We start from the raw sequence: 12,933 nt of genomic DNA on the forward strand, positions 1-12,933 counted from the left end.
TATTGTTGACTCCAGACCACCAGGTTCTAGTCCATTAAAAGACCAACAGGTAATGGGCAGGGAGGCCTGGCGTGCTGCGATTCATGGGGTCACAAACAGTCAGACACGACTGAGCGACTGAACTGAACTGAACTCTGAACCCAGAAAGTGGAAACAATGTTTTCTGCTCTTGAATTGACTTCCTGCTCTGTGAGGGAGGCACTAGGCAGGGGCAGTAGCTCTGGTCTTGAATTGCCTTTCTCAGCATAAAGCCTCTGCTCATTCAGCGAGCTGGTTCAAGGGTAGTTAGGACTCAGTGTTCTTGGCTTGTGCACCTAGCACTAGCATAATGCTTTTATCTTATGAGTTGATAACTGAATAGAAAATGTGTGCCCAGGTCTCTCAGTCCCTCTTGTCTAGACTAGAGCTCTTCCAAAACTAAGATGAGAGGAATAAGAAGTGCTGGGATTCTGACCTTCCTGAAGAAAGAATCCACACCCTTTTATTGGAAGCTGGCAGGAGAAGAAGTCCCATTTTCTTTTATCTCTTATTTTCTGCCTATAGTGGGCTCCCAACATGATGAGCTACAGATGGGCTGAAAGTGAGTTATGCTTCCTCAAATTCAGAATTTGCCCCCATTTTTACCAGAATTTAATGGATTTTTTCATTAAATATTTCTCAATTTTCTATATGCTATTAGGATAAATTCCAGAGATTTAATGTGGCTGTTTGTAATTTCTGTCTTATTCAAGAGAAAGTTTTTGATCCTCCTTATGTTATCATTCTGAAACTGTTCATTTCTAAACCATATAATATTAAATAAAAATCATATTTTCTAATTCCAAATCCTTCAAAATTGCTTTAGAAAAATGAATGTTTAATTAATTTTCTCTTGGATAATACAGACATTTCTTTATTATTAGTATGTGTTATATGTATTTGTATGTATTTTCCTAGGATTTTTTCCAATATTTTAATTTAATAAGATAGGGTATATCACAAAATTCTCATAATTAATTTCAAAAGTAAATTAATTTTCATTCAAGGTATACTATGTTGCTCACCAGTTTTCATTTAGTTCCTGTGATTAGAAATGGGAGAACACAACAGCTGATTGGAGGCCTGTGATTTTAAGATCAGAATACTTCTTCACTGATCTCCAACTTCCTATCTGCTTTGGTCCCATGGTTGTGCCTATGAGTTTGACCTTTTGTAACTATAACTCCTTTCAAATTCCTACTGCCAGTTCTCCTATGACTGACGATAGTTTCTCTCTTTACCTTGAGCAAGCTTTTCACTAGGTGCCAATCTGCAAAATTTCATTATCTCTTGTTGGTTCAACTATAAAGAGTCACTTACTTAAACTCACTTCAAAGTATCAGTTAAAAATGCTATTTTCTTTTTCCTAATGGAACTGTGATTTATTTGCTTGGTAATTGGTTCTGGGTCAAAGTAAAACTGTTAACTTCAAGGTAAGCAAATGTGATTACAGATCAGCTTCCTATTTTAAAAGTTTCCTGATAAGGACTGTGGTTTAGATCATAAATTTCTTATTACAAAATTCATACAAATTGAAGGAAGTAGGGGAAACCACCAGAGAAGGCAATGGCACCCTACTCCAGTACTCTTGCCTGGAAAATCTCCTGGATGGAGGAGCCTGGTAGGCTGTGGTCCATGGGGTTGCTAAGAGTCAGACATGACTGAGTGACTTCACTTTCACGCATTGGAGAAGGAAATGGCAGCCCACTCCAGTGTTCTTGCCTGGAGAATCCCAGGGATGGGGGGGCCTGGTGGGCTGTTGTCTATGGGGTCGCACAGAGCCAGACACGACTGAAGTGACTTAGCAGCAGCAGGGGAAACTGCTAGACCATTCAGGTAAGACCTAAATTAAATCCTTTACAATTATACGGTGGAAGTGACAAACAGATTCAGTGGATTAAATCTGATAAACAGAGTGCCTGAAGAACTATGGTCAAAGGTTCATAACATTGTATAGGAGGTGGTGATCAAAGCTAGCCCCGAGGAAAAGAAATGCAAAAAGGCAAAATGATTTTGTAAGGAGGCCTTACAGACAGCTGAGAATAGAAGAGAAGTGAAAGGCAAAGGAGAAAAGGAAAAATATACCCATCTGAATGCAGAGTGCCAAAGAAGAGCAAGGAGAGAAAAGAAAGCCTTCTTAAGAGGACAATGCAAAGACACAGAGGAAAAGAATAGAATGGGAAAGATTATAGAGTTTTCATATAGAACATTAGGGAGTATTTCATGCAACAATGGACACAATAAAGGACAGAAATGGTATGGACCTAAGAGAAGCAGAAGATATTAAGATGAGGTGGTAGGATACCCAGAAAATTATATGAAAAAGATCTTAATGACCCAGATAATCATGACGGTGTGATCACTCACCTAGAGCCAGACTTCCTGTAGTGCAAAATCAAGTGGGCCTTAGGAAGCATCACTGTGAACAAAGCTAGCAGAGGTGATGGAATTCCAATTGAGCTATTTCAAATCCTAAAAGATGATGCTGTGAAAGTGCTGTACTCAATGTGCCTACAAATTTGGAAAACTCAGCAGTGGCCACAGGACTGGAAAGGGTCAGTTTTCATTCTAACCCCAAAGAAAGACAATGCCAAGGAATGTTCAAAGTATCACACAATTGCACTCATTTCACATGCTAGCAAAGTAATGTTCAAAATTCTCCAAGCCAGGCTTAAACAGTACATCAACCAAGAACTTTCAATGTTCACATTGGATTTAGAAAAGGCAGAGGAACCAAAGATCAAATTGCCAACATCCATTGGATCATAGAAAAATCAACAGAATTCAATAAAAAAAAATTTACTTCTGCCCCACTGACTACACTAAAGCCTTTGACTGTGTGGATCACAGCAAACTGTAGAAAATTCTTAAAGAGATTGAGATACTAGACCACCTTACCTGCCTCATGAGAAATCTATATGCAGGACAAGAAGCAACAGTTAGAACCAGACATAGAATAAAGGACTGGTTCAAAATTTGGAAAGGAGAATGTCAAGGTTGTATATTTTCACCCTACTCACTTAACTTATTTGCAAAGTACATCATGTGAAATGCTGGACTGGATGAAGCACAAGCTGGAATCAAGATTGCAGGGAGAAATATCAATAACCTCTGATATGAAGATGACACTACTCTTATGGCAGAAAGTTAAGAAAAACTAATGTGCCTCTTGATGAAAGTGGAAGAGAAGAGTGAAAAAGCTGGCTTAAAGCTCAACATTCAAAAAACTGAGATCATGGCATCTAGTCCCATCACGTCATGGCAAATAGATGGGAAAACAATGTAAACAGACAGAGACTTCATTTTCTTGGTCTCCAAAATCACTGCAGATGGTGCCTGCAGCCATAAAACTAAAAGACACTTGCTCCTTTGAAGAAAAGCTATGACAAATCTAGACAGCATATAAAAAGCAGAGACATTAATTTGCTGACAAAGGTTCATCTAGTCAAAGCTATGGTTTTTCCAGTGTCATGTATGGATGTGAAAGTTGAACTATAAAGAAAGCTGAGCACTGAAAAATTAATGCTTTTGAACTGTGGTGTTGGAGAAGACTCTTGAGAGTTCCCTGGGCTACAAAGAGATAAAAAGAGTTAATACTAAATAAAATCAGCCCTGAATAGTCATTGGAAGGACTGATGCTGAAACTGAAGCTCCAATACTCTGTTCACCTGATGCAAAGAACTGACTCATTAGGAAAGACCCTGGTGTTGGGAAAGATTGAAGGCGAGAGAAGAAGGGGATGACAGAGGATGAGATGGTTGAATGACCTCACCAACTTGATGGACATGAGTTTGAGCAAGCTCCAGAAGTTGGTGATGGACAGGGGAGCCTACCATGTTCCATGGGGTTGGAAATTGTTGGATACGACTGAGATTGAACTGAACTGAAGGTACATTCACTGTCTTTTCATAGACTGCTGGCTACTTTGAAGAACCCAGAATCAGTCATTGTTCTTAGTTGCTGCAACAGACAACTTAGTTGCTGCAGCAACAGGCATATTTAAAAAGAAAATAATGAATTTATCAAAAGGGTGTTACATAACTCACTGAAACTCCAGGAAGACTAGATAACTGGAACTGGAAAATTTAGGTGGAAATTTAGGGGGAACAGAGGCATCAAAATCAGTAACACTGGTCCAATCAGAAAACAGTTGCACTTGCCACAGAGCATAGGCACCATGGAGTGCAGTGCTATCATTGTTGATGCTGAAAACTAGGTACCATTCTTTGCTGCCTCTAACCTCAAGCATCTGCTCCTGTTACTGATGTTGTACACTGACATAATGGGTTCCTTGTCCTTGTCTCTCGATTCCAAGTCCAGAGTTGCTGAATTGGATTGGCAGAAACAGTATTATATCCCATGTCCTGAGAAAACTATCTGGCAGTTTCAGCTTCCATTCAACTAATACTTATACTTGAATTAATACTCACTATATAAGGAATTCAACCAATTCCTTCAACTATCACTCACAGGGAAGGAATTGCCCAGCTATAAAAAGAGAAGGGGATGTTTGTCATAGGGAACATGATAAATACCCATTGTTATGTGCCTATTTGCCTGACAAGCTTTTAACAGCTCTTAACTACTTTTCACAGCCCAGTGATGCAAAAACAATGAAAAAACTTTTATACTGCAAAAGAAAAAGTAGAATGAAAAAACTCCACCTTAGTGTATTACACCATCTTTCACGAAACTAAAATATATTCTCACTTTCCACCAAAAAGGGGAACTCAAAATCTCACCAGTTACTGCATCCAGTCAGAGTACCAGTATTTCAGGGGAAAGGTAAACTACTCTTTTTTTTTTTTTCCTGACTGCAACATGCCTTGATATTTTAAAACTATAGAATTCTCACCACAAATGTCCCCTATAGAAAACAGTAAGAGAAATGAAGTAAAAAAACAAAGAAAAACAAACAAACAAAAAAACCCGGGGGGTAGGGGGGAGGAATAAAACTTTTTTTTTTTTTTTTTCCCATCTCTTTGGAATTCTTTTTTTTTTTTTTCCAACTTACTGAAAAAAATCCCACTTATCTGCCAGAGGAGGTGGGGGAGGTGCAGGAGATGGAGGAGGCGCTGCCGTCCCAGTCCCCGCGCTCCAGCTGTCTGCGCTCTGCTCTGGACCAGTTTGAGGAAGTTGCCGGAGCCCTGTGTCGCCCAGATGTGTGATCTCATTGAGCCGCAGCTGGCCGAGAAGATCGGCAAGATGAAGAAGTTGTGGAGAACTTTGTCGGATAGTTTCAGCTGCATTGCCTTGAAGAAAGAGGACACCGCCTTTAGTGAGATATGTTTCACAGAGATGGCCACACGGAACTGCCCAGGAATGGACTCAGTGATCAAACCCATGGACACAATTCCTGAGGATAAGAAAGTCAGGGTTCAGAGGACACAGAGTGCTTTTGACCCGTTTGAGAAACCCACTAATCAAGTAAAGAGGGTGCATTCTGAGAACAATATTTGCATTAACTTTAATAAGAGCTCCTCCGCGGGCAGAGTCTCCTAAAGTTTGGGACATTCCAGCTCACCCCAGTTCTCCAACAAGTCCCAAATTTGGAAAAGCTGACTCACACGGAAAACTGGAAAAGCTAGGGGAAGGATCTTATGCTACAGTATACAAAGGGAAAAGCAAGGTGAATGGAAAGTTGGTAGCCCTGAAGGTGATCAGGCTGCGGGAAGAAGGTACATCTTCAATAGCTATCAGGGTAGGAGAAGACTCTTGAGAGCACTTTGGACAGCAGGGAGATAAAACCAGTGAATCTTAAAGAAAATCAACCGTGAATACTCATTGGAAGGACAGTTGCTGAAGCTGAAACTCCAATCCTTTGGCCTCCTGATGAGAAGAGCCGACTCATTGGAGAAGACCTTGATGCTGGCAACAATTAAGGCTAGGAGGAGAAGGGAATGATAGAGGATGAGATGGTTGGATTCTATCCTGGACTCAATGGACATGAACTTGAGCAAACTCTGGGAGAAGGTGAAGGACAGGGAAGCCTGGCATACGTAGTCCATGGGGTCGCAAAGAGTTGGAAACGACTGAGTGACTGGACAAGGACAAAATAGTGACTTTGAAAAACATTTTGACACCTTTTTAAAAAGTGGAATGTTAAATTACTGTATGTACTAGCATTTTCATTCCTGGGAATCTACCCAGGAGAAAGGAAAAAAACTTCCAAAGACACATATGTGAATGTTCCTAATGTTACTGTGCACAATAGGCAGAATCAAGAAATAATCTCAATGTTCATCAACTGTTGAGTTGATACACAGAATATCAAATATCCATATAGTGATTCAGAAGGAGCTTGCTTGACAGGTAATATGCTTGATAATATGCTTCAATATGTTTGAATCTTGAAAGCATTTATGCCCAGTTAAACAAGCCTGGTTGAACTTTCAAGGTGGTGCTAGTAGTAAAGAACCCGCATGCCAATGCAAGAGACTTAAAAGATGTGGGTTCCATCCCTGAGTCGGGAAGATCCCCTGGAGAAGGTCATGGCAACCTACTCCGGTATTCTTGCCTGGAAAATCCCATGGACAGAGATGCCTGGCAGGCTACAATCCATGCGGTTGCAGAGTTGGATACGACTGAAGCGACTTAGCACTTACTGAAGTGGCTAGAGTGACTGAAACTTTTCTTCAATTCGTGAAAAACATGCTCCACCTACGTATTTCCCAAACCTGTGGATTTCTCCCTTTATTTTTTTCAGTGTCACACATGACTGAGTGACCCTTTATTTTTTTCAGTGTTTTCAGAGTCGGACACGAATGAGTGACTAAGCATAGCATAGCATAGCATAGATATTACTAGACTACCTAAATTGGGCTTCACTTGTGGCTCAGTCGGTAAAGAATCTGCCTGCAATGGGGGCGACCTGGGTTTGATTCCTGGGTCAGGAAGATCTCCTGAAGAAAGAAATGGCCACCTACTCCAGTATTCCTGCCTTGAGAATTCCATGAACAGAGAGGAGCCTGGCAGGCTGCAGTCCATGGGATCACAGAGAGTCAGACACGACTGAGTGACTAGCATACCTTTTTCTATTTTTAATTACTTTTTATTGGAGTGCAATTGCTTTACAATGTTGTGTTAGTCTTTTGCTGTACAACAAAGTAAATCAGACATAAGCATGCATATATCTACTCTTTTTATGGTATCCTTATCATTTAGGTCACCACAGAGCACTGAGCAGTGTTCCTTGTACTATACTGCAGGTCACCATTAGTTGTATATTATATATATATACATATATATTTCAGTTCCAATCTCCCAATTCATCCCATTCCACTCTCCGTACCTCACTAGTTAACAATTAATATGCTCTCTATAACAGTCTATTTCTGCTTTGCATATAACTTCATCTCTACCATTTTTCTAGAATCCATGTATAAGTGATATTATACAGTATCTGCTTTTCTCTGACTTGTTTCACTCTGTATGACAGCCTCTAGGTTCATTGACATCTCTGCAAATGGCACCATGTTGTTCCTCATTATGTCTGAGTTACATTCCATTGAATACATATACCATATAGTCTTTATCCACTTTTCTGTCAATGCACATTTAGGCTGCATCCAGGTCTTAGCTACTGCAAATAGTGCTGCAACAAACATCGGGGTGCATATAATCCTTTCGAATTATGTTTTCCCTGGATATATGCCTAGGAGTGAGAGTTCTATGCCATAAGGTAGCTCGATTTTTACTTTATTGAGGAACCTTTGGACTGTTCTTATAGTGGCTATAACCAGTTTACATTTCCACCAGCAGCATACAAGGGTACTCTTTTCTCCACACCCTCCCCAGTATCTATTGTTTGATGATTTTTGATGATGACCATTCTGACCATTGTGAGATGATACCTCATTGTAGTTGTAATTTGTATTTCTCTAGAAATTAAGAATGTAGATCATCTTTTAAGATGTTTGTTGTATGTCTTCTTTGAAGAAATTTCTACTTAGCTCTTCTGTCAGTTTTGTGACTATTATTATTGTTGTTCAGTTACTCAGTCATGTCTAACTCTTTGAAACTCCTTTATAGTGTTTTTTCTTTAATATTGAGCTGCATGAGCTGTTTGATTGTTTTGGAAAATAATCTCCTGTCAGTTTTTCATTTCCAAATATTTTCTCCCATTCTGAAGGCTGTCTTTTCATTTTGCTTATGGTTTCCTTTCTTTTGAAAAAGTTTACTTGGGCCCCCTTTAAAAAAAAAAAGTTTACTTGGGCCCCCTTTAAAAAAAATGTTATCTTTCCATTACTCTAGGAGGTGGATCAAAAAAGAGTTTGCTGAAATTTATGTCAAGGAGTGTGCAGCCTATGTTTTTCTCTAACAATTTTATAATATCTGACATTACATTTAGGTCTTTAATCCATCTTGTGTTTATTTTTGTGTAAGATGTTTGGGAATGTTTTAATTTTATTCTTTTATATGTATTTTTTTTTTCTCCCAGCACAACTTATTGAAGAGACTCTTTCTTCTCCAGTGTATAGTGTTGCCTCTTTTGTCATAGTTTTACAAATAGCTGAGGAAAGAAGAGAAGGGAGAAAGGAAACTGTATACTCAACTAAGTGCAGAGTTCCGGAGAATAGCAATAAGAGATAAAAAGGACTTCTTAATTGATCAGTGTAAATAAATAGAGGAAAACAATAGAATGGAAAACATTAGAGATCTCTTCAAGAAAATTGGATATATCAAGGGAACATTTCATGTCAAGATGAGCATGATTAAAAAAAAAAAAGTAAAGACCTAACAGAAGCAGAAGAAATTAAGAAGAGGTGGCAAGAATACACAGAACAACTATACAAGGAAGGTCTTAATGACTCAGATAATCATGATGATGTTGTCACTTACCTAGGTCCAGACTTCCTGGAGTGTGAAGTCAAGTAGGCCTTAGGTAGCATTACAACAAAGAAAGTGGAGGTGATGGAATTTCAGCTGAGCTATTTCAAATTCTAAAAGATGGCATTGTTAAAATGCTGCACTAAACATGTGTTCAAGTCTTTAAAACTCAGCAGTGGCCACAGGACTGGCAAAGGCCAGTTTTTATTCCTATCCCAAAGAAGGGCAATTCCATTTTTTTATTTATTAAATTTATTTAAATAAATTTATTTATTTTAATTAGAGGTTAATTACTTTACAATATTGTATTGGTTTTGCCACACATTGACATGAATCTGCTACAGGTGTACATGTGTTCCCCATCCTGAACCCCCCTCCCACTTCCCTCCCCATCCCATCCCTCTGGGTCATCCCAGTGCACCAGCCCCGAGCACCCTGTATCATGCATCAAACCTGGACTGGTGATTCATTTCACATATGATAATTTACATGTTTCAATGTCATTCTCCCAAATCATCCCACCCTTACCCTCTCCCACAGAGTCCAAAAGACTGTTCTATACATCTGTGTCTCTTCTGCTGTCTCATATACAGGGTTATCATTACCATCTTTCTAAATTCCATATATGTGTGTATCCATACTGTATTGGTATTTTTCTTTCTGGCTTACTTCACTCTGTAAAATAGTCTCCAGTTTCATCCACCTCATTAGAACTGATTCAAATGTGTTCTTTTTAATGGCTGAGTAACATTCCATCAATTCCATTTATGTTCACACTTCTGTACAGCTGGACTCAGTTCACTTGCTAGCAAGGATAATCTCAAAATCTTTCAAGATAAGCTTCAGAAATACATAAACCAAGAAACTCCTGATGTATAAACAGGGTTTCAAAGAGCCAGAGGAACCAGAGGTCAAATTGCCAGCATTCAGTGGATCATCAAGAAAGCAAGGGGATTTCAGGAAAATGTCTACTTCTGCTTCATTAAAATAGCTTAAACCGTTGCCTGTGTGGATCACAACAAATTGAAAAATTCTTAAAGAAATGGGACTATCAGACCACCTTGCCAGTCTCCTGAGAAACCTATGTGGATCAAGAAGCAACAGTTAGAACCTTACATGAAACAAATGACTGGTTCAACATTGGGAAAAGAGTACGCCAAGGCTGTATATTGTCACCCTGCTTATTTAACTTATATGCAGAGTACTTCATGTGGAGTGCTGGGCTGCATGAATCACAAAATGGAATCAAAATTGCTTGAAGAAATATCAGCAACGTCAGATATGCAGATGATACTATAATGGCAAAAAGTGAAGAACTAAAGAGCCTCTTGATGAAGATGAAAGAGGCAAGTAAAAAAGCTGGCTTGAAACTAAATGTTAAAAACTCTAAGATCTTGGCATCTGGTATCACTTCATGGCAAATAGAAGGGGGGAAAGTGGAAACAGTGACAGATTTTACTTTCTTGGGCTCCAAAATCACTGTGAATGGTGACTATAGTCATACAATTAAAATATGCTTGCTCCTTAGAAGGAAAATGATGAGAAAAATACACAGTGTATCAAAAAGCAGAGACATTACTTTGCCAACAAAGGATCATATAGTCAAATCTACGTGTTTTTTTTTTTTCAGTAGTCATGTATGGAAAAGGGAGTTGGACCAAAAGGAGGCTGAGCACCAAGAATTGATTTTTTTTTTTTTTTTTGGTCTGTTTGTTTGTTTGTTTTTTTTAATTCTGATGCTGGAGAAGAATCTTCAGAGTCCCTTGGACTTCAGGGAGATCAAACCAGTCAATTATAAATGATATCAACCCTGAATATTCATTGGAAAGATTGTTGCTGAAACTGAAGCTCCACTATTTTGGCCACCTAATGGGAAGAGCTGACTCACTGGAAAAGAGCCTTGTGTTAGGAAAGAATGAAAGCAAAAGGAGAAGGGGACAGCAGAGGATGAGACGTTTAGAGAGCACCAATGACTCAATGGACACAAGTTTGAGCAAACTCTGGGAGATACTGGAGGACAGAGGAGCCTGGCAAGCTGAAGTCTGTGGGGTCTTAGAGAGCTGGACATGACTATGTGACAGAATAACAACAACAAATTTTGGGTGCATAAACATTTATAATTTGTTATATCCTCTTCTTGGATCAATTCCTCAAGGATTATGTAGTGTCCTTCTTTGTTTCTTGCAAAAACCTTTATTTTAAAGTGTATTTTGTCTCAGATGAATATTACTATTCTTGGTTACTTTTTACTTCCATTTTCCTGGAATCTCTTTATCCATGTTCTCACTTATCATCTCTAGTGTACCTATGTCTGAAGTAGGCCTCTTGTATTCAACATATTTATGGGTCTTGTTATTTAATTCATTCAGCCAATTTTTGTCTTTTGGTTTGAGCTTTTAATTCATTCACATTTAAATTAATTTAAACATTTACAATGTTCTTATTGCCACTTTATTAATTGTTTTGTGTTTGTTTTTGTAGGACTTTTTCTTCTCTTGTGTTTTCTACTGACAGAAGATCCTTTAGCATTTACTGTAAAAGTGGTTTCAGTTCAGATCACTTCAGTTGCTCAGTTGTGTCTGGCTTTTTGCAATCCTATGTACTGCAGCAGGCCAGGCTTCCCTGTCCATCACCCACACCCAGACCTTGCTCAATCTCATGTCCTCGAGTTGGTGATGCCATCCAACCATCTCATATTCTGTCCAACTCTTCTCTCCTGCCTTCAGTCTTTCCCAGCATCAGGATCTTTTTTCGATGAGGCCAAAGTACTGGGGCTTCAGTTGCAGCATAAGGCCTTCCAATGAATAGTCAGGACTGACTTCTTTAGGATTGACTGGTTTGATCTCCTTGCAATCCAAGGGACTCTCAAGAGTCTTCTCCAACACCACAGTAAAAAAAAAAAAAAAAAAAAAAATCAATTCTCTAGCACTCAGCTTTCTCTATGGTCTAAATCTCACATCCATACATGACTATTGGAAAATGATAGCTTTGACTAGACAGACCATCATCAGCAAAACAATGTATCTTCTTTTTATTATGCTGTCCACATTGGTCATAGATTTTCTTCCAAGGAGCAAGTCTTTTAATTTCATGGCTGCAGTCACCATCTGCAGTGATTTTGGAGTCCAAGAAAATAAAGTATGTCAGTGTTTACATTGTCTCCCCATAAATTTGCCATGAAGTGATGGGACTGGATGCCATGATCTTAGTTTTCTAATTGTTGAGTTTAAAGCCAGCTTTTTCATTCTCCTCTTTCACTTTCATCAAGAGACTCTTTAGTTCCTCTTCACTTTCTGCCATAAGGGTATTGTCATCGGGATATCTGAGGTTATTGATATTTCTCCTGGCAATCTTGGTTCCAGCTTGTGTTTCATGCAGCCCAGCATTTCACATGATGTACTTCACATATAAGTTAAATAAACAGGGTGAGAATATACAGCATTGAAGTACTTTCTTTCCAAGTTTTAAGCATTCTACTATTTCATGTCTGGTTCTAACTGTTGCTTCTTGACCTGCATATGGATTTCTCAGGAGTCAGGTAGGGTGATCTGGTCTCCCCATCTCTTTAAGAATTTTTTCAAAATTTGTTGCAATCCACTTATTCAAAGAGTTTGGAGTGGTCAATAAGGCAGAAATAGATATTTTTTGGAACTCTTTTGCTTTTTTTTATGATCCAACAGATGTTGGCAATTTGATATGTGTTTCCTCTGCCTTTTCTGAATCCAGCTTGAATATCTGGAAGTTCCTAGCTCACATGCTGTGTTGAAGCTTCGCTTGGAGAATTTTGAGCATCACTTTGCTAGTGTGTGAGGTGAGTACAATTGTGCAGTAGTTTGAACATTCTTTGGCATTTCCTTTCTTTGGGATTGGAATGAAAACTCACCTTTTCCAGTCCTGTGGCTGTTGGTCCTTTAATGGACCTGGTGGTCCAGAGTCAACAATAAGAAAGTAAGAGGGAGAAAGAGGCTAATACCCCCTGGTTTACGCAGAGAGCCAATAAAGCCCTGTTCTTGAAGCTTGCACTGCTGCACGTAGGCACCAGGCACCCTCTCTCTTGTGGGTGAAGGCACAGTTCGCCTTCTCAAG

This window comes from Cervus canadensis, chromosome 11 (genome assembly GCF_019320065.1).
Source record: "Cervus canadensis isolate Bull #8, Minnesota chromosome 11, ASM1932006v1, whole genome shotgun sequence".
Lineage (NCBI taxonomy): Eukaryota > Metazoa > Chordata > Mammalia > Artiodactyla > Cervidae > Cervus > Cervus canadensis.